This window comes from Ovis canadensis, chromosome 12 (assembly GCF_042477335.2).
Source record: "Ovis canadensis isolate MfBH-ARS-UI-01 breed Bighorn chromosome 12, ARS-UI_OviCan_v2, whole genome shotgun sequence".
Lineage (NCBI taxonomy): Eukaryota > Metazoa > Chordata > Mammalia > Artiodactyla > Bovidae > Ovis > Ovis canadensis.
Genome location: NC_091256.1, coordinates 33,119,227 through 33,140,616, shown reverse-complemented (window position 1 = coordinate 33,140,616; position 21,390 = coordinate 33,119,227). Strand labels below are relative to the sequence as shown.

The 21,390-nt window shown below is 38.3% G+C and overlaps 1 long non-coding RNA gene across 1 annotated transcript in view; it reads left to right on the top strand.

Moving 5' to 3' along the window:
- The window catches only part of LOC138416370 (uncharacterized), a 50,091-nt gene extending 29,089 nt beyond the window's left edge, over positions 1-21,002 (top strand). The window contains exon 3 of the long non-coding RNA XR_011247647.1: positions 19,837-21,002. This is a non-coding gene — a long non-coding RNA (uncharacterized lncRNA). The remainder of the gene's footprint in view (positions 1-19,836) is intronic.
- Positions 21,003-21,390: the final 388 nt, after the last annotated feature.

The following is a 21,390-nucleotide window of genomic DNA, read 5'->3' as shown; positions in this document are numbered from 1 at the left end:
GATAATTTTGTATTTGTTCACTCATATCCTATAAAGAATCAGGTAAAAATTTGTCTCTCTCTATATAGATAAGCAAACTGTAATAACTGTAGTGGTTGGGTCATGAGAGATTATAAGATCATACTGCTTGATCCTTTTAATTTACTACTGGTAGAGGAAAGCCGCCTTTTCAGACTCTGTGGATGAACAGACTTCCCTGGCGGTTGGAGCCTCATCCTGCATAAACAAACAGAGCTGATTGGGTGTCAGCTGTCCCAACTCCAACAAGTTTTGCACCATCAAAGGCTTATAGTCTCTAAAATAAAAGTGACAAAAAATAGAGCCAGCTATCAAAATAATTCCTCCCAGCTGCAAGATTTGGAGCGAGGTGCCGTCAAAGGCAAAGTGTGCCTGATCCAGTTAAGAACTCTCTCAGTCTTTATGGAATCTGAGTATTAAATGAGGCCCCAAGATTTCTGGGTTCAGATTCTCATTGTTTACTAAGTAAAGTGAAAGAGCCCACAGAAACTGTTCATGAGGCTTTGTGCTTCAAATCATTCTTACTAAACATGTTGATGAGTTAAGTATAAATGAATCAGAAACATACGGTTCACATTTCTGTGGAAATCCACAGGGTATATTAAGGGAATTAAAGGGAAATGTGTTAGGCCAAACATATTTAAGAATTTGACAAAACCAAAATCCACCAAAATAGTTTAACATTTTCTGGTGAGTCTGTTCCAGTTTATTCTCTTCTTTAATAGTGGATTTTCTCAATTGCCTTAAACTCACATTCTCATGTGAAGTGATAAATCTGTAAATAAATATCTTACAGTGAATTTACCCATCTACTTCCTTATATTAATCCCATGTAATGAAATTTATCTCAGCTAATGATGTGGTAGTTGGACATAATTCAAGTATATTGAAAACTCTGGGGAATTTGGGTCAATTGCAAAGAGGCTACATTGTGCAATGGTAAAGTCAAAGTAATTTAATATATTGAACTTAAATCATTTCAAGTACCTTTACTATTTTAATTCAACATCAGTATTTAGTAGTGTTTAAGGCACTGTCCCTAGGTATTTTGGGACCAGGAAAATTTTAAAAAGTAAATAAATCAAACATGGATCATGCTCTCAAGGAGTATACAAGACTTAGTCTGTGCTGTATATGGTATTCCTACTACACAGCTAAAGCAATATTGTAGGATTTCTTTGTAAAGTGATTCTTCTAAAGTGACGAAGAATCTTATCCAGAAGAAGTTTGTGCAGAAGTGACAAGCTTTCATATAATTAATATTTTTGTAATCTGGCATATTCTAAAAGGTATCTTTTCTCATTTTAAACATAAGTGGAAATTATCCTCTATATAAAATTCTTAAAGATGGTTTGAATTTTTAAGTAATAGTCATCTGAGTGAAAGGGAAGATTGGATCAATTACATTTTATTTTTGTCACTGGCATTTTAGAGTAATCCTAAATGAAAGTCTCTAATTCCACTAAAGCATTTAATAATGCAGAAATGAATACATGGTAAGGAGAGGGCAACTTAATTTCTTACCTATTTTCTAATACTAATGTAAAATCGTTCCAATTTTAGTATATGTGCTGCCGAAGTGAGCTTCCCTTGTAGCTCAGTCGGTAAAGAATCCGACTGCAGTGCAGGAGACCGGGGTTCGATCCCTGGGTTGGGAAGATCCCCTGGAGAAGGAAAGGGCAACCCACTCCAGTATCCTTGCCTGGAAAATCTCATGGACAGAGGAGCTTGATGGACTGCAGTCCATGGGATTGCAAAGAGTTGGGCACAACTGAGCGACTGACACACACACAATGTAAAATCACTCAGAACCATGTTTTATCCAAACCGTAAAAAGAAAAGGAAATCTTCATTTAGATATCAGAAATTAATTCAAGATACTTCTAAAAAAGCATCTCATCAAGCTATATTTTTTATTTAAATTTTATGTAGGTGTATCCATTGAGGGGCTTCAGTTCAGTTCAGTTGCAGTCACGTCAGACTCTTTGCGACCCCATGAACCGCAGCACACCAGGCCTCCCTGTCCATCACCAACTCCCAGAGTCCACCCAAACCCATGTCCATTGAGTCGGTGATGCCATCTAACCATCTCATCCTCTGTCGTCCCCTTCTCCTCCTGTCCTCAATCTTTCCCAGCATCAGGGTCTTTTCAAATGAGTCAGCTCTTCACATCAGGTGGCCAAAGTATTGGAGTTTCAGCTTCAACATCAGTCCTACCAATGAACACCCAGGACTGATCTCCTTTAGGATGGACTGGTTGGATCTCCTTGCAGTGCAAGGGACTCTCAAGAGTCTTCTCCAACACCACAGTTCAAAAGCATCAATTCTTTGGCATTCAGCTTTCTTTATAGTCCAGCTTTCACATCCATACATGACCACTGGAAAAACCATAGCCTTGATTAGATGGACCTTTATTGACAAAGTAATGTCTCTGCTTTTTAAGATGCTGTCTAGGTTGGTCATAACTTTCCTTCCAAGAGGTAAGCATCTTTTAATTTCATGGCTGCAACTGAGGGACCTACCTCCACGTAAAAATACAGTTGTCATGGTGTTCATCATTTTCAGACTTTCCAGATGCCTTGGAGAGACCATTTTCCTTCTTCCTCATTTTTTTTTTTTTTTTGGAAAAGGCAACATCTTAGGCTGACAATATCCATCAGTCAATGTGTTACTGAACACAAATTTGTGTGCCCCATACACAGTGAGGCCAAATAAACCAAAACATCAGAGTTTGTAGCTGAGAAAGGTTTGTTTAAGTAGGGCCATGCAAGGAAACAGGTGGCTCGTGCCCCCAAAACCCTATACTCAGTTTTAAACCCCACACTGATTTCTAAAACCCCACTGCTGCTGCTGCTGCTATGTCACTCCAGTCGTGTCCGACTGTGCCACCCTATAGACGGCAGCCCACCAGGCTCCCCCGTCCCTGGGAGTCTCCAGGCAAGAACACTGGAGTGGGTTGCCATTTCCTTCTCCGATGCATGAAAGTGAAAAGTGAAAGTGAAGTCGCTCAGTCGTGTCCGACTCTTCGCGACCCCATGGACTGCAGCCTACCAGGCTCCTCCATCCATAGGATTTTCCAGGCAAGAGTACTGGAGTGGGGTGCCATTGCCTTCTCCGTAAAACCCCACAAGCATTTTTAAATGCAAGGTGAAGGAGGGGTGTGGTGAGTTGTTGCAAACTTCTTGGTGTAGGCATCCTTTGTTCTTGCTTTGTAGGTCAGCTCACGATGTTCCTGTAAACCTTCAACATTAAACATTAAACATCTGTAAACCTTAAACATTATTTGTTCTGCAACTTTTCATCTCTATAGAACGGACTTTTAAAGGTCAGAGTCAGGAGAATAGACTATCCTGTATATTTCAGGCTATAGGCAACATTGTTTATAAAAGATACAGAGCCAGCATGAATAAGCACCAGCAACAGAGCAGAAAGATTAAAGCAAAAGAAACAGATCTAATATAGAGTTAGATTTGTTCTTCCCCATTACAAATGGTCCTTGATAGAGGCAACTCCCTCCATCTGAATTTATCCTGGAGCTATGGTAATTTAGGGTCCCTGCCATTAGGCAGTGGCTAGGTAGTTAGGGTTCCTGAAATAGATGTTCTGATTGAGTTCAATCCCATTGGAGAGATGGACGTGTCAGGGAAATCTCAGTGTTTCGGCTGGCATCTGGGAGCATGTGTGTGCTAGGAAGTTAGCGAGCAACTTGTATTGCTGTGAGGAGACCTGAAGAGTAGAGGAGTGGAGTACCAGAACTCTCAGTCTGTGCTGGGAATCAGGCAGGGTGTTGGGTGTTTTTCATGATTAGTATGTTTTTAGCTACGAAGTGTGCCATTTGCAGGACTTATGAGAATGATGTTTAGGGGGAGTTGTGGGGAATGACGGAGAAGGCAATGGCAACCCACTCCAGTACTCTTGCCTGGAAAATCCACAGTGCAGCAGGAACTGTGGGCTCTTTAAAAAACATGACTAACTCTGATTCTGGCTTGTTGGGGATCAGTAGGCGATCTCAGCAGTAGGTATGAGTAAGTACAGGAGCTGAATCTTCATGGAGCTTTGGTTTTCAGCAGAAGTGCACAGCTGGGTGTTATCAATTAGGAAGAACTGTGTGAATCATTGAAAGCAAAAGAGTTGTGGTATGGCAGGATCGGGGGAGTGGGAGAAATAGTGATGGGAATGAAGCGGCCCAACCATAGTTTCAAAATTGAGGTCTAGTCTCATTCCAAGAAAATGGCAAGGAATTCAAATAGGATTAGAGTATCGGGACAGTAGTAAGAAGTGAACGTGAAATTTGGTCAGTCGCAAAATTGTCTAATTCTGTTTATTTAAGATGTGAATTACCCAATAAAATGTTAAACATTAACTCAGAGAAAATTCTAAAGAATTTTAAGAAACCTATTAATATTTCATTGAGAATACAATAAAAAAGACCCCAGTGATTTTAAGGATGGGAGGGACTAACAGAAAGATGTTTTAATTGTTAACAGGCTGGTCTGTCTTTATAATAGATGAAGCTGCTTCATTATAGCATTGTCTATATTTGTATTCTTACTCATTTCACTAAAGATTCTGTGAGAAAACAGACCATAGTGTGGCATTTAAAAATTTTCTCAACTTAAAAACAGGGATTGTAGAACCAGTTAATGCTAATAGAAACAAGGAGAGCTGTGTCCTGTAGGAAGACGAAACATTTCTAAGGTTGGATTCTACAGAAAAGGGTGTAAAACAATGATTTTTCTGAATTCTTTGTCTCCATACAGTTTAGACTTGCCAACAACTGAATCAAACATTTTATCTAGTTTCCTGTGACTTTTGTTCAGTAAAATCACAGTACTTGGAATTTATAATGATCAGGCAGTCACTTAAGCCATCCTGATGACATGAAATTTACCTCCAGTGTACCAAACAATTGCTTAGTTATCTCCTGACGTTGATATGGAGGTTTACTTTACTTCCATAAGGAAATACGTTTTTGGCTTCAGATTAAGAAAGATACATTTGGCCTATGAAGGCTTGCTTTGCAGTGAAGTTGCAAAAAGAAATTAATCAGCATTAGTGAATGTACATGCTTCTGTTTTGTGTGCCACTGACGTTTACCTGTTAGTTATCTCACCCTTCCTCAGATGAGTGTTTTCTCACACCATATATTTACGTCTCTGTAAGAGATGGCCTCCAATTTATCAATACTGCTTAAGTGAATTCCTGCTTACCTCTCAAGGAATTTCCTAAACCTGCTTCCCACCAGAGTTAGATACGCCTTCCTTTGCTCTCACACCATGTTTTTCATACTTTTAACAGCTCAGCTTCATAAGGCTATGCCCTTCCCTGTTTATTTGATGGCTACATAACATAGTGGCTGAGAGACCATGGCCTCAGGTAGCTTAAATTCAAATCAGAGTGACTGGGTCTGTGATCTTGGGCAGGTCACTCAAATCTTAGAGCCTTTGTGTTTTCAACTTATAAGATGGGGATGATAAGAAATCTACTTACAGGCTTTTTGTAAGGAATAACTGAGTCTATATATATATATATATATATACATATATATATATATATATACACATAAAGGATATAGATCTGAATGTATTTTCTCAGATTCATCATTGTATGAATTTAATACATATATTTGTACAGTTTATTTCATAACTTATTGGTATATAAATATTGCTGAAAAATCTTAATCAAATACCTGTACTTCTTGTGTGCTTCAGAAAGCACAAAGAGGAACCTGGTATTACACAGTTAATACTATAGAAAGATAATTTTAATAGTACAAGTTAAAAAAAAAAAGGACTTGGAAGCTACCCACATTAAACAAATTAATTACCAGAAAATTACCAGATCTTTGGTACACACTGCCTGGGCGCCTCCTTTGATTTTAGATTCTCTTTGGAAAAATAGTGTTTACTTCTGGTTTGAATTTTTACTAATCTAATCTGGCATAAGATACCTAAACAAGCTTACATCTAAACTAATTTTTTCTTCATTTCCTCTAAAACACATGGAATATGTTTACTTTATTGTTTTAAAGGGTTGTTTTATTGATCCTTTTATATGACCCCTTTGCTCCAAAAGGTGTTGACATAGTAGAACAGTATGCTATCGATCTAGTGATAATAAGGGTATCGTATTAAGACCTGGTGTCTATTTTGCCTTATCTGTTTCTGGCCTTTTCACTGCTGTTTTAATTTCCATCATCTCACTTTAAAACATTTTTCCAGTTATTCCAGGAAATGGGCTCCCAGTGCTGGCCAACTCCCTTTTTCCTTGATCCTCCTCCTCAAGGAAGTAACAATCACTGGAATTGGTATTCATGTTTTTTTTTTTCTCCCATCTCTAATTTCTCATTAATATTTTGTCAGGAAAACAGCTTTTACCTTTACTCCTTTATTCTGAAAATTTATTTCAAGAGCCCATTATTTTTCACTGAAATATTTTCCTGTGGTTTGGCATATAATCCTTTCACTCACTGCTAAAGAAAAATCTTTTGCCTTGCTTCTACTTATTTTTACATATGGCACCTCCAAACCCTTGTACTAGCTTTGTATACATTTTTTGAAGGCTTTCTGCATATAAAAATTTTATATCCCTTTCCCCACTTTACTGTAGTGCCCTGTATTATTCTTACTCTGGTTAGTTTTAGCTTGAAACATTTTCAAATGCTGGATCTTTAACAGTTTCTTAAATGTATTTCATCTTTATATAGTAGGCTTTCCAGGAACCCTCAGAAAACCAGATCGGGGTCTTCTGTCTTTCTTTAAAAGTCAGTTCTCTAAATATTCCCAACATATTTGGAACTGGCTATTGGACACATACTTAGTTATCTTATGAATATTTTCCTATAAGTTGGATAAAATATATTTATGTTTCTCTTTTCTTGTGGTTTCTTGACCTCAAATACTTTTTAACATAATGTAAAATTGGGCCTCTGAAGCTTGCATTTTCTCAGTCTAGCTGTTACCATGGCTTTTTGAAATGCTTTTTCTAGTGAGCAGAAATATGTGGGCTCATCATGAGTTTGAGTAAGCTCCAGGAGTTGGTGCTGGACAGGGAAGCCTGGAGTGCTGCAGTCCATGGGGTTGCAAAGAGTCAGACACGACTGAGTGACTGAACTGAACTGAAATGAGCTGATTCTTACCCAGGGATACTTTAAAATGAAAAAAATTACTACATGCTAAAAGTAAGTGCTATATTCCTGTGAGGGAATTGAGAGGCCAATTGAAACCGTTTACTTCAGATTTGGACTTGAACCCACGTGCTGAAACTCAAACCCAGCTAAAACCCAGTTTGGGACTCAAACCCACGTGGCTAGGACTCAAACCCAGCCAAAATCCTGCTTGGGACTTAAAACCCACATGGCTGGGACTCGAACCCAGCCCAAACCCACAGTACCTGGTTTCAAGGCCTAATGAAGCTTGGGTTCTTGATGTCTCATAACAGAAAGAATTCAAAGACAAAGTGATAGATAAGATATGGATTTATTCAGATTCAGAGAGAAGTACACTCCATAGACAGAATGTGGGCCACCACAGAGGGCGAGTGTGGTCTCAAAATGTGCTGTGGTCAGTTTTTATAGGCAGGGTAATTTCATACGCTAATGAGTGAGAGGATTCAGTTCAGTTCAGTTCAATTGCTCAGTCCTGTCCAACTCTTTGCGACCCCATGGACTGCAGCACTCCAGGCCTCCCTGTCCATCACCAACTTCTAGAGTTCACTCAAACTCATGTCCATTGAGTCGGTGATGCCATCCAACCATCTCATCCTCTGTCTTCCCCTTCTCCTCTCACCTTCAGTCTTTCCCAGCATCAGGGTCTTTTCCAATGAGTCAGTTCTTCACATCAGGTGGCCAAAGTATTGGAGTTTCAGTCCTTCAAATGAACACCAAGGACTAATCTCCTTTAGGATGAACTGGTTGGATCTCCTTGCAGTGCAAGGGACTGTCAAGAGTCTTCTCCAACACCACAGTTCAAAAGCATCAATTCTTTGGCACTCAGCTTTCTTTATGGTCCAATTCTCACATCCATACATGACTACTGGAAAAACCATAGCCTTGATTAGATGGACCTTTGTTGACAAGTATTGTCTCTGCTTTTTAATATGCTATCTAGGTTGGTCATAACTTTTCTTCCAAGGAATACACATCTTCTTATTTCATGGCTGCAGTCACCATCTGCAGTGATTTTGGAGCCCAAAAATAAAATCTGCCACTCTTTCCATTGTTTCTCCATCTATTTCCCATGAAGTGATGGGACCAGATGCCATGAGCTTAGTTTTATGAATGTTGAGCTTTAGGTCAACTTTTTCACTCTCCACTTTCACTTTCATCAAGAGGCTTTTTAGTTCTTCACTTTCTGCCATAAGGGTGGTGTCATCTGCATATCTGAGGTTATTGATATTTCTCCCGGCAATCTTGATTCCAGCTTGTGCTTCTTCCAGCCCAGCGTTTCTCATGATGTACTCTGCATATAAGTTAAATAAGCAGGGAGACAATATATAGCCTTTACATACTCCTTTTCCTATCTGGAACCAATGTGTTGTTCCATGTCCAGTTCTAACTGTTGCTTCTTGAACTGTATACAGATTTCTCAAGAGGCAGGTCAGGTGGTCTGGTATTCCCATCTCTTTCAGAATTTTCCACAGTTTATTGTCATCCACACAGTCAAAGGCTTTGGCATAGTCAATAAAGCAGAAATAGATGTTTTTCTGGAACTCTCTTGCTTTTTCGATAATCCAGCAGATGTTGGCAATTTGATCTCTGGTTCCTCTGCCTTTTCTAAAACCAGCTTGAACATCTGGAAGTTCACGGTTCATGTGTTGTTGAAGCCTGGCTTGGAGAATTTTGATCATCAGTTTACTAGCGTGTGAGATGAGTGCAATTGTGCGGTAGTTTGAGCATTCTTTGGCATTGCCTTTCTTTGGGGTTGGAATGAAAGCTGCCCTTTTCCAGTCCTGTGGCCACTGCTGAGTTTTCCAAATTTGCTGGCATATTGAGTGTAGCACTTTGACAGCATCATCTTTTAAGATTTGAAATAGCTCAACTGGAATTCCATGACCTCCACTAGCATGGCACTTCCATGCTCCACAAGCATCACTTGTAGTGATGCTTCCAAACTGTTTTTGGGAAGGGGTGCGGATTTCCAGAATTTGGGCCGCCACCCACTTCTTGGTCTTTTGACAGTGCCTTGGAACTGTCATTGCATCTCTGGGTATGTCATTTCACTTGTTGACTGAAGATCAAGTTCTAGTCTTGTCTGCCATCTTGGTCCCATTTGATTCTAATCTGTTTTCGTTGTATCCTTGGGCTATGTCATTCTTTCAAAGTTGTGCCCTGCCCCTTTCCCTCCTGTTACACAATGACTACAGAAAATTTCCCAAATAATAGGGAGGGGGATCAGATTTAGGCTAAAAGAAGATAGAAAGCCAAGAAAGAGTTTAACTAAAGAACTTAAAAATATAATCAAGATTCTTATACTTCATTAAAAAGACCTCTGAAGTAAACAAACCAAAAATAAAACAAAGATAAAAAACTTTATTTCTTTAAGTAAGGCATCATCCTGGTACTTTATTTTTCAAAGAGCTTACTCTCTACTATTATTTTACTCCTACAAAAATCACATGGCATAAACTGTGCTTCCTTCCTTCTTTCGCTCCTCTTCTCCCACTGCCTTTTCAGTATCTATTCCATACAGGCCGTGATGCACACTATTCCATTTAAACTTCACTACAGTCTTCAAATTAGACATCATTACACCATTTTTCAAATGAGGAAATTGCAGCTTGAAAGGTTAGTTTCTCAAACTAATTCCACAAGATACTGGTTTGGGATAAGCATTAAAACATATATATACACAGATATTCTTTCTTCTCTGTTTTGCTTCAGTAACGATAAAATTATTTTATTTTAAAAATTTATTTATTTTTTACTTAAGGATAGTTGCTTTACAATATTGTGTTTGTTGGGTTCTGTCATATATCAACATGAATCGGCCATAGGTATACATATGTCCCCTCCCTCCTGAACCTCCATCCCATCTCCCACCCTGTCCCACCCCTCTAGGTTGTCTCAGAGCGCCAGATTTGAACTCCCTGCATCATGCAGCAAATTCCCTCCAGCTCTCTATTTTACTTATGGTAATGCATATGTTTCAGTTCCACTCTCAGTTCGTCCCACCCTCTCCTTCCCCAACTGTGTCTACAAGTCTGTGCTTTATGTCTGCGTCTCCATTGCTGCCCTGCAGATAAGTTCAGTAAGTTTAAATGGAGAGTTCTGCAAAATGGCAGAGAGATGAAAGCACCCAAGTGATAAATCATATAAGCCTTGGCTATAGTTTAGTATTAAAAGGGCTTCTTAATGTTAAAAGCTTTTTTATTCAGGAAGTTACTCTTTTTTTTTTTTTTGAGGCTGTATGAACAAAGACACATACATTGTCATAAAAAAGGATATTGAGTACAGTGAGAAGCATCATGCAATGATTCCTCAGTTGACATGAGCAACTGCAGCCTAGAGATTATATTTCAACTTCATATCTTCCAACTTAGAAACTTACCTGATGCTATCCAATAGGTGTTTAATGACAGTCAAATGAATTATTGAGTCAATAACACAAGAGGAATGAAAGAAGAACTAAAGATTGTCATGGAATGAAACATACAAGCCTGCTGAACGCCAACAGCCAGTCTAGTACCTGGCACATTAGTCAGTGCTATGAATGAATTCAGCAGCTCTGTGAGCCTCCTTTGAGCTAGACCTCTGAATCTATACTGCACATCAACCACTAACTTTTTTGGCCACTAGAATGGGGATTTGACAACTTACAACTGCTCTTCTAGTTCCTCTGATGCTTCCACAGTGTTTGAGAACAGAGGGAGAGAGGAATTTAGGGGAAGCAAGGGCTCAGCAGTATCAATGCTGGTTCTAATTCTGCAGTCACAGCTCCAAGAGGGGCCGTACTTGTGACCTTGCCTCCCTCCTGGTCTCGGGAAGAGAGGAAACCACCACATTTCCTCCATGCAGCGGATGAGAGCTAGTCTATCATTAAAGGAAAACCAGCAGAGAAAACCCCTCAACTGTTGGCAGTCCAGGAGACATATACATATACATTAAAGGAAAACCAGCAGAGAAAACCCCTCAACTGTTGGCAGTCCAGGAGACATATACATTGCTATAGCAGGCTCTGCTGAGAGGCAGGTTGGGGGAAGGCCCTTATGAGCCTGGGGACTGCCTGGCCTTGAGTTCCTACTTGTGAACTGTGTGAGACCAGGCAAGTTACTTAATGGTTTTTGTGTTCCTTTGTCTATAAAAGGTGGCCAATAAGTGTCTATTGCACAATGCTTGCATGAAGAGCAAATGAGCCAGTATATGTGTGTGTACATGTGTGTATGTAGCCACTTTGTTTATATACTCACAGTGGCTAAAAGAGTGCCTGGTGCTTATTAGGCACTGGTGTGTTTGCTGTTATCATTATTACCTTAAGGCAACTATTATATAATGGGGAAGAGCAATGAAATGGGGTTTAGGATGTAAGCCCCCTATGAAGTAAAAAAGAGCTGGTAATGGGGAAGAGGGCAATGCAGTTTTGTAGGTGCACCATGGTTCTCAGTGGCACTTTGCATGGCCTTAATGGTGCAGACTGGTGTTAAGCCAGATGGCTGCCATGGGGAGGATGGCACAGCATGTGCTGGGGCCGGGGAAAGGGAGAAATGCAAGAACAGGGAGAAGGGTGGTTCCTCACAATTGCTGCTTGGTGCTGACTTTCTAAATAGGCCCAGTCAGCGGTTGGATAGGAAAAAGGCTGGTGAGTTTCCAGATGTGTGACAGGAAGAGGAGGAAGGAAAGTAATGACCCAGCAACCTGATGTTAGGATCATGACAGGGACATGAACTGCGATAAAAAAGCTGAAAGAGCCCACAAAATAATAATAAACAGTCCAGCACCATGTGTCCTCAATCCTGGATCACAAACCACATTTCTGTTCAAACAAGTCTTTAAGAAGATGCTGAGAATTAAGACATGGAAAACTCCACGGCCAACATGATCCCCTTAGAATTTTTTTAAAGCTGCCTTTCTTCAATTGAACTGTATCTACACAGCACAAATAAGGGAGAAATGTTGCAATTACCTGGTTTGCATGATCAATTCAGACAGCCATACTGGATTACTCATTTTTGTATGATTACTTGATCCAAAAAATCCACTCAGAGGGTTGAATGTTCTATTTGAGCTGACTAACTTGATCAGATAAATCCAGTCCAGTGAAATTTTTGTTGGTATTTCATCCAGTCCTGATTTTTATAATCAATGATTTTCTACATCTTGAGTTGAAAATAGCAGTACAATCAAAGGCAATTAAAACACTCTGAGATGAGTTAGTGATAATATAAAGTATCTTCATCTTTGTATAATGATTGTAATAATCTGCTATTATATTTGAAATATGCCAGACATCCTGTCCTCTACATGCATGTGTGTGCCTGTGAGTATGCATGCTCACTAGTGTCTGACTTTTGCCACTGCATGGACTCTAGCCTGCCAGGCTCCTCTGTCCGTGGAATTCTCCAGGCAAGACTATTGTAGTGGGTTGCCATTTCCTCCTTCAAGGGGTCTTCGTGACCCAGAGATCAAACCCGCGTCTCTTCCTTCTCCGGTATTGGCAGATGGATCCTTTACACACTGCACCACCTGAGCTGACCCTACATGCACGAACTTCATCAGATCCATCTAGAAAGAAATCTTTCCTCCTCGGTCAGTCGTTTTCTGGCATGCCCTTGATCTGGTCTGCTGATGGGACCACGAGTGTTGCGGAACAGCGGCCAGGGCAATGGCTTGTAACCTATTAAAGTATTTTCTGTACTCCCTTTTTTTTTCTTCTTGAACATCTTCCTTTCTCTCTCTTCTTTTCCTTTTCTCTGTACTTCTCTCTGTTTCCTTGATTTACCTACAGCTCTTATGAACCTAGTTATGGTTGTCCAGAGGCTGTAAGTTGGGGCTGAGTTGGGCTCTGTGTGTGTGTGTGTGTGTGTGTGTGTGTGCACGCTCAGTTGTGTCTGACTTTGTGACCCCATGGGCTTGTAGCCCTCCAGGCTCCTCTGTCCATGGAATTTTCCAGGCAAGAATACTGGAGTGGGTTGCCATTTCCTACTCCAGGGGATCTTCCCAACCCAGGGATCAAACTCGTGTCTCCTGTGTTTCCTGCATTGGCAGGCAGATTCTTTACCACTGAGCCACCTGGGCTGACATTCAAAGACAGTGGAAAAATCCAGTGGCCTAACAGGTATGGCTTACACTACACAGGGGCCAACTTATCTCTGAAGCACTGCCACCTCTTCATATCCTTCCCCTTCTAGGATACCTCATTTTTGGTTTTCTAGGTAGCCTAAGATTTTATTTTGCCCTGTTTCCACATTTCCTCCTAACTTTAGCCCATCCAAACCCATCCTTTTCCTGAAGTACATTGCTTAGATCATTTCTTCTTTTCTGTTACTTCATAAAAACAGCTCTCGCCTCAGTGTAAATATTTTATCTAAGAGGAAAGCAAACTGATTTTTAAAAAATCAGTATACTTTCAAAATACATCCACTTCACTGCACATCTTTTTTCCCAGACAGCATCATCTTCTTTGTGGGCTATTTCAGTAACCTTCTGACTGGTCTCTCTGCTCCTGGTTTTGTTTCCCTGTGATCTTTTTGCCACCACCAGAGTGATTTTTTTGTTGAGTGGTCATTCTTTTACTTAGAGTCCTTCTTGGCTCTTCATTTTATTCAGAATAAAAGCCAACATCCTTATCTGAAATGGCCACAGCTCTGATCAGCCTCCTTGCTGACTTCTAAGTTGAACCTTCTGATCCAGGTACACTGCCCTCTGCCCTCTGAAGATGCACCAGGCAGGTCCTGGGTGTTCCCTGCTTCCCTATCCTGACTTTCTTCCTCAGCTCTCCCCATGGCGCATCCCCTCCCATCCTTTATGTCCTTTCTCAAATTTCTTTACCATCAGCAGTATATTGTATTTTCTATTTAGTTATGTTGTTCAGTGTCTTATCTGTCACTACTAGAATGTAAGTTTTGGAGGGCAGGAATTCTATCTTCATCAGTTTTCTCCCTACCATATCCCTGGTGCACAGAAAAGTATTTGACACTTCCTAAGTACTTACTAAATATTTGTTGAATGAGCAATTATATAATCGATTTACAAATACCTCAGCATGTAAATAGCTGAGGATATGGGAATTTTTAGAGGTGTTTATTGATATTTTGAGGATATATTTTTCTAGACATGTTGAGAAATAATCACCTTCTTAATCTAATAGCAAGGCATCAAATGAAAGAATGAATGGCTGTGTCTTTTAAAAAAATTATTGAAGTACAATTGATTTACCATGTTGTGTTAATTTCATCTGCACAGCAAAGTGACTCCGTTTTTTATGTATGTGCATATATATGTATTCTTTTCTATATTCTTCTTTATTACGGTTTATCACAGGATATTGAACATAGTTCCCTGTACCATACAGTAGGATCTTGTTGTTTATCCATAGCATATATACTGGTTTGCATCTGCTAATCTCAAACTCCCAATCCTTCCCTCCTCTCCCCTCCCTCCTTGGCAACTACAAGTCTGTTCTCTGTGTCTGTGAGTCTATTCCTGTTTTGTAGATATGTTCATTTGTATCATATTTTAGATTCTATGTATAAATGATCTTTTTCTGAATTTCAACTCATTTTTTTTTTCTCCCCTGCCTGAGGCTGCAAGAGTAAAGAATAGCGGTTTGCTCTGTTAGTTTTAAATGACTACCCAATCTGAAGTCAATTTGATTACTGTCTGTATTTTATAGTTATATCCTCATATCTTGAATCTCTTATAGACATATACCATAGACATAATCCATAGACATGGATTAATGTTGATTTTTACAAGAAAATTAAAATGAATGAATATATAATTTATAGACCTGATAACACCTATGTATGTAACTGAGGCAACTGTGTACACCCCTCAATTAAAGCTTTGCCTGTGTTCATGATCTTCACTTCTGCCCATTTGAAGAAACACATGCTTGCACAGCTTGAAGCATTTAACAGCTTTCAAGTTAAGCTTTGGCACTTCATAGAGTGTAAGCCGTGCCTAGTTAATCATAGGAACTGCAATTCTTACTTTCTGCCCTTTAAAGCCAAAATCTATTTAAGATTATCTTTTCTTTTTTCACATTGTCTCATCAAAGCAAAACTTGCAGAGCATGAAACAATGTGGTTAGGGCAGTGGATTAAAACACACACACACACACACACACACAACAAAATCTAGAAAACGGCAACATTTTCCTGTGGCTGTGTAATGGCAAAGTCAAACCAAGCTGCCATCTGTCTGGATTCCTGTGTGAGAATTCAAAAGGAGGATCTGAACAGCTGGGAAGCCTGCTTGATCAGGGACCAGCCCTGAAAAGGGAAACAGCCGGGGTCCTCACCATTGGCCTATTTTTTTCCCCAGTGTGAACAGACCAACAGGAGGAGCTGTGTATTTTGGATATTGGGTTGTTTGTTACCTGGGAACCCAGGAGGAATTTCTCAGGCCTCCCCAAACTTCCTGCCTCCATTTATAGGCTCTGTAGTCTGATTCTCTTCATCAGCTCTCCAAACTTATTTGATACTAATTCTATTCCAAGGCCTCAGTTCTGTCTCCAGCTCTACCCAGTTCACTCCTGCTTCTGTGCAGGGGAAGTTGTTCCCCCTTGCCTATATCCACCCTTTGCTCCTCCTCTTCCCCCAGCTTTAGCCATTTTAAAAATAAATTTTTAATTTTAACCTTCTCTGAGATCCCTTCTCTGGAGAAGCCAATCCACATGACCTCTGTCTTCTAATTTATCAGTCATTCACACAGAAATTGAGAGCTTCCCTTATATCAGATCCCGCTGGAAGTGATAGGGAGACAAAGGTGAATGAGAATTCAGCAACCTGCAATCAATGATGAACGAGGATGGAAACTAACAGATTGTTCTGGGAATGCTTAAGAGATGTCCCGATTCTGCCTGGTAGCTCTTATTAGCTTTATCCAGATTCACCACTTTCAACATTGTGTTACGTTTGCTTTCCTCCTCTCTCTCTCTCTTTCTTGTTGCTTTTTCTGAACCACTTGCAGTCATTCAGTTGCTACCTCCTGTCTCCACCTTTGCCACCCCATGGAGTGCAGCAGGCTTCCCTGTCCTTCACTGTCTCCTGGAGTTTGCTCAAACTAATATCCATTGAGTTGATGATACCATCCAACCACTTGTAAGTAGGTTGACATATCATTGCCTTGTACTCTTTAGTACTCTGTGTGTTTCCTAAGAACAAAGATATTTCCCATATAGCCACATTAAAATAATCAGATTTAGGAAATGTAAAACTGAGGTATACTCCTATGCTTTGCTCTTTTCACTTCATATGTTCTGGGATTTAATCTCCTGTTGCTTCACTGAAGTTTCCTGGATTCTCTTTTGCAGCTATACATTCCTATGTCACTGCATCGTGTGCTGGTAACAGTATATTCAACCACCCTCCTATGTTTGAACTTTGAGGTTGTTTCCAATATTTTGCAATTATAAATAATGAGGCAATGAATAATCTCTTGCATATATCTTCATATTGTTCAGGGAAAATACCAGGAAGTGGGAATACTGCATCAAAAGACAAATACATACACAGTTTTGTTAAGTATTGCCAAATCCATACCCCTTCAGAAGTGTTGTGACATTTTTTCTTCCCATCAGCAACTTCTGGGTGGATCTTACTGACACAGTATTATAAGCTTTTGAAGTTATGCCAATGCAATAGATGAGAAAAGTTATCTCACTCAATTTTAATGTGCATGTCTCTTCCTATGAATAAAATGAAACATCTATCGTACATTTAAGGGCCACGTTTTGGCTTATCATATTTTTATGTCTTTGCCCTTTTCCATGGCATTTATAAAATATTTTTTCCTCAGTTTTCTTTTTATATATGAATAGTATTAGCATTTTTCTGATATTTGTTGCAGTTTTTTCCTATTTTCATTTGCCTTTGGTTTATTTAAGATTTTTTTCCTATTCACAATTTTTTAAAAATACATGGTTAAATTTATCAATCTTTTATTCTATCTGGACTTTGAGTCATATAAAGTTTTCCTCTATACCAAGGTTAATAATGAGGAACTCACCCATGTTTTCTTCTTGAACATTTATGGTTTCATTTATCACATTTAAATCACTGATTTGGAGTTTATTCTTGATTGTAGTATGAGAACTAAATGTAGTTTTATCTTTTTCTAAATGACTATTCACTTGTTCCAGCACAATTTTTTAAAAGGTCATCTTTGCTCCATTGATTGGACATAGTACCCCTCACATAACAAATTTTCATACATACACGATAAAAGAGCAAGAGAGAATCTATTTCTAGACATTACCGTCTACTTGACTGGTCTGTTATTCATGCACTAGTACCCTACTCAACTGATTATAAAGCTATTTTATTTAATTCATGGTTATTAGTCGCATGTAGCATTTAATTTTAAATTTACTATAATTAAATAAAATTAAAAATCTAGTTCTTGGGTTGCACTAGCTACATTTTTGAGTATTTAGCCATACACAACTAGTGGCTACTATGTTGGACACTGCAGATGCAGAAAATTTCCATCATCACAGAAAATTCTACTGGACAGCTGTTGTTAAAGAAGCTTTGTAGTATGTTCTAACATTTGGTATTGCTAGTTCTCACTCATCTCTTCTCGTTTTAAATATTTTCCTGGCTATTTTTATGTGCTGCTTTCTCTCATATGAATTTTGTTGTCATCTTACCTAGCTTAAGTAAAAAGCCCAGGGATATTATTTCAGGATAACATTTAATTTATAAATTGACTTTGGAAGAACTTGATACAATTGATGATATTGAGATGTACTGTGTAAGAACAAAAGAGAGCCTTCCATTTGTTCATGTCTGTTTTGGTCCTTTACAAGTGCTTTTTTTTTTAATTTTATTTTTTAAATTTTTTTTTCTTTACAAGTGTTTTATCATTTTCCTCACATCAGTTTTACATATAACTTGTAAGTTCATTTTTTAATATTTCATTCATTTTTATGTGAATATTCTAAATGGAACTTTTCTATTATATCCTTTAGTTATCTGTGTACAAGAAGAATTTTGCTGTCTGCATGTTTATTTTATATTGTTATGTGACTAATTCTTTCATTGTTTTAGTTAGTTTTATTATCCATTTTACCACTACACCCATGTTATTATTCATTTTCCCCAATTTTTATGTCTCTCGCTATTTCCTCTTATCTAATTGCATTAGCTAATACTTCTAGTACCATTGTTAAATAGTGTAGAAATAGTGAGAACTCTTACCTTTTTCTTTTCCTTGATAGCAGTACTTATAGTTTTTGCTTTTTTTTTTGTTTTTTTGCTTTTTTGCTTTTCCTTTTAAGCAGTATATTGGGTTTAGGAAAGAGGCACATACATTCTTTCATGTTAAGGAAATAGCCAATCCTGTTTTATTAGGAATGAATATTGAATATTATTAGAGGCTTTTTCAGCATCTATGAAGAAAAGCAATATGTTTTTCTCCTTAGATCTATTAATTTGGTAAATTAAATTACTTTATTTCTTAATTTTGAACAGTTTTAACACTTCTGATATAAATACCGTAGATTGGTTATGGTGGATTGTTTTCTTTTTTTTTTATTTTTTTAAATTTTTTTAATTTTAAAATCTTTAATTCTTACATGCGTTCCCAAACATGAACCCCCCTCCCACCTCCCTCCCCAAAACATCTCTCTGGGTCATCCCCATGCACCAGCCCCAAGCATGCTGTATCCTGTGTCAGACATAGACTGGCGATTCAATTCTTACATGATAGTATACATGTTAGAATGCCATTCTCCCAAATCATCCCACCCTCTCCCTCTCCCTCTGAGTCCAAAAGTCCGTTATACACATCTGTGTCTTTTTTGCTGTCTTGCATACAGGGTTGTCATTGCCATCTTTCTAAATTCCATATATATGTGTTAGTATACTGTATTGGTGTTTTTCTTTCTGGCTTACTTCACTCTGTATGATCAGCTCCAGTTTCATCCATCTCATCAGAACTGATTAAAATGAATTCTTTTTAATGGCTGAGTAATACTCCATTGTGTGTATGTACCACAGCTTTCTTATCCATTCATCTGCTGATGGACATCTAGGTTGTTTCCATGTCCTGGCTATTATAAACAGTGCTGCAATGAACATTGGGGTACATGTGTCTCTTTCAATTCTGGTTTCCTCGGTGTGTATGCCCAGAAGTGGGATTGCTGGGTCATAAGGTAGTTCTATTTGCAATTTTTTAAGGAATCTCCACACTGTTCTCCATAGTGGCTGTACTAGTTTGCATTCCCGCCAACAGTGTAGGAGGGTTCCCTTTTCTCCACACCCTCTCCAGCATTTATTGCTTGCAGATTTTTGGATCACAGACATTCTGACTGGTGTGAAGTGGTACCTCATTGTGGTTTTGATTTGCATTTCTCTAATAATGAGTGATGTTGAGCATCTTTTCATGTGTTTGTTAGCCATCCGTATGTCTTCTTTGGAGAAATGTCTATTTAGTTCTTTGGCCCATTTTTTGATTGGGTCGTTTATTTTTCTGGAATTGAGCTGCATAAGTTGCTTGTATATTTTTGAGATTAGTTGTTTGTCAGTTGCTTCATTTGCTATTATTTTCTCCCATTCAGAAGGCTGTCTTTTCACCTTGCTTATATTTTCCTTTGTTGTGCAGAAGCTTTTAATTTTAATTAGATCCCATTTGTTTATTTTTGCTTTTATTTCCAGAATTCTGGGAGGTGGATCATAGAACACTGATGAAAGAAATCAAAGAGGACACTAACAAATGGAGAAATACACCATGTTCATGGATCGGAAGAATCAATATAGTGAAAATGAGTATACTACCCAAAGCAATTTACAAATTCAATGCAATCCCTATCAAGCTACCAGCCATATTTTTCACAGAACTAGAAGAAATAATTTCAAGATTTGTATGGAAATACAAAAAACCTCGAATTGCCAAAACAATCTTGAGAAAGAAGAATGGAACTGGAGGAATCAACTTGCCTGACTTCAGGCTCTACTACAAAGCCACAGTCATCAAAACAGTATGGTACTGGCACAAAGACAGACATATAGATCAATGGAACAAAATAGAAAGCCCAGAGATAAATCCACACACATATGGACACCTTATCTTTGACAAAGGAGGCAAGAATATACAATGGAGTAAAGACAATCTCTTTAACAAGTGGTGCTGGGAAAACTGGTCAACCACTTGTAAAAGAATGAAACTAGATCACTTTCTAACACCGCACACAAAAATAAACTCAAAATGGATTAAAGATCTAAATGTAAGGCCAGAAACTATAAAACTCCTAGAGGAGAACGTAGGCAAAACACTCTCCGACATAAATGGATTGTTTTCTTAATATGGTGTTGGAGGCAGCAAAATTTTCATTTATTATTTTTGCTTCGATATTGATAAATGTATTGGTCTGTGATTTTCATTTTTGCATTGTTTATTAGGTTTTGCTATTGGCATTACATTTATTTCATAAAAATAATTCAGAAGTTTTATTTTCCATGCTTTGAAATAATTTATGTAGTATTGAGACTTTCTGGTTGCCAACAATTATACAAGTCTAAATTTTGCCATATTTTAAGCTTATAAGTTATTAGCTTGCTACTGTCTCATGGATACTAGTAGAAGACATGAGATTCCTGGGTCAGAGACAAAGGTCTTAACTGGTAAAAGCAGATGCTAGAGTTTTATTTTTCCATCAATCTTACTTAAGTCCCCCAGGGCAATGCTGGTGGACCCAGATGGATGCCTGCCAACACAGTAGGTTGCATTGTAGGAGACAAACACTTTCAGTAGATACAGGTTTTCTCTTATTTGTAGAAAGATTTTTTTTTTTGTATTATTAAATGCTGGTATGGTCCATGGATTTGTTACTCTCAGTTGCTATTTTCCATTTCAGACACTTTTCCCTGGGCTGTTTTTATGTTTTGTTTTATTTTCATTCTCTTGTACTTTTTTGTTTTGTTTTTCTTTAATGCTCCTTATTACATCTTCCTTCAAATTCCATTCAGATATCCCTTTGGTACCTTGCAATTTATTCTCAGTTTCTGAAATCATTTTATCTTTTACCTTGATATCATCTAGGAAACCAAGCAACTGACATTACATTTTTCCTGATGTTTTTGCTGATTTTTCCATTAGTTTTTATATTTCTGACTTAAGTCTCTAAATGGTTATTTGAGTTTGTTTAACTCAGCTTGTGCTTCATGTTTGGTTGCTTGCTTTAGAAATTTTCATCCAGTAAAATAATTTGA